Raw genomic sequence first — 1,743 nt, 5'->3', positions numbered from 1 at the left:
TTAAACTGTTTAACTCTAATGCGCATTAGTAATAGTAATGAGGTAGTAATAAATAATGTTAAAAAATAAATGTTGTTTGAGTATTTAACCCTGATCACTCAGTTCTGTTCGGAACATATTATTCTCTCTTTTTCTTTCTGTTCCTTATTGTGAATTCAAGAGTTATGATTGGGAATGGAGTTTAAATGAGCCAGCCAAACACTGATCAAATATTTAATTTTTCTAAACTTATGTATCAGTTCCAAAATCTGAAAAGTTAATTCTACATTTCACAGGCTCTCTGACCTAGAGTGTCTTGAATGCCAAGAAAGTTGTTGATTTAACTTTACATTTGTGAAAAGTAACACTTAATTGGAAAAAAAAAAAATACTTCTGAACTAAAGGTTATAAACTCCCTATAAACTTGCAAGTTATTGCTTCTGTTTTTTTTTTTTTTTTTTTTAATAAAAGACTATTGGTTGCTTTCATTCTTATCACAAACAGCATTAGTTTCCAGATTGCCAGCCTTATAAGAATCCTAGCAGGAGAAGCTCATTGCATTCTCTGAGGGCATTTTGCTACAGCAGTGCCTTTGTAAGGAATCTTGAGGCTTGCTACAGTTCTAAGCAGAGCTAACTCTTTCTATCGAATGCCACTGAAGAAAGAGATATTGAAAATTATTTGGATAATCTCAGAACTTCAGCTTTTTATTTTATCAAATTTGACAACAGAACTGCTCTTTCTTCCCTCTTTGATTATCAGTATTAATAAGAAATGAGTACATGTTAAAAGACAGGAAAGAAAAAGGAAAATCAGACAAACAGACTATGGGATATAGTAAGTTCTCATTTTTTAACATTGTCAATAGGTCCTGTGACTTTAAGTGAAATGACCTATAGGGAAATCAGTTTTACCAAAGGTGAACAAGAGTGAAGTTCCTATGGTATCTCATCTAGCAAAACAGCGTTATTCTTAGACCTGCTGTGCTAAGAATTGATAATCAGCTTTCAAGGAGTTTGAACCTCCTGTTTGTTATTCAGTAGAAGCCTTCTGAATAGTTGTCTGCTAACCAAAGTCATAAACAGTTAAATATGGAAGGTGCCTTAAGTCCATGACTTAACCTCCTTCCTTCCTTTTTTAAGAAGGAAGCAGATACTTCAATTGCTGACAAGTACCTCTCATAGGCAAGTGTTATGCTCACTATGCTTTTCTGCATCTCTCTTGTTGAGTCTTGGTTATCACATAAACACTTGCCAGCAATTAGTATAATCAGTGTTGGCACAATATAAATGTTAATGCCTTTTAATCAGCTAGGCTTTTAGGAAACTTGGGCTGAAGCCTGGAATAAGCCTACTTAGAGATGAATGGTGCAGCAAGTTTAAAGAATTTTATTCTAATTAATGATGATAGAAATGGCAACTGTTTTCACAGTGACAGAGGACGCTGCAAAATCATGTTGTGTGAGCATGTGAGGGTGTGTGTCCTGACCTCACTATGTTTTCACATTCCCAACTTTTTTGTTACATTTCCTTCTAGCTTCTGTGTTATTTAGCAGTAAGGCTGCGTGTAAGGCAAGGCTTCTGCTACCAAATGTTACTAAAATAAATAAACCATACCACTGTGAAAACTGACACATTCCCTTGGCCCATGGGGAAGTGGGGCATCCATGCAATCTGTCCGTCCCAGATGCCCTGGTGTGCACCGAGACTCACCAGTTCTCTCTCATAACTATAGTCCGTTTGGTCATGGGCTGTGCCCCGCTCC

The sequence above is a fragment of the Pipistrellus kuhlii genome, unplaced genomic scaffold, assembly GCF_014108245.1.
Source record: "Pipistrellus kuhlii isolate mPipKuh1 unplaced genomic scaffold, mPipKuh1.p scaffold_m20_p_2, whole genome shotgun sequence".
In the NCBI taxonomy this organism is placed as follows: Eukaryota; Metazoa; Chordata; class Mammalia; order Chiroptera; family Vespertilionidae; genus Pipistrellus; species Pipistrellus kuhlii.
This window is presented reverse-complemented; position numbering follows the sequence as displayed.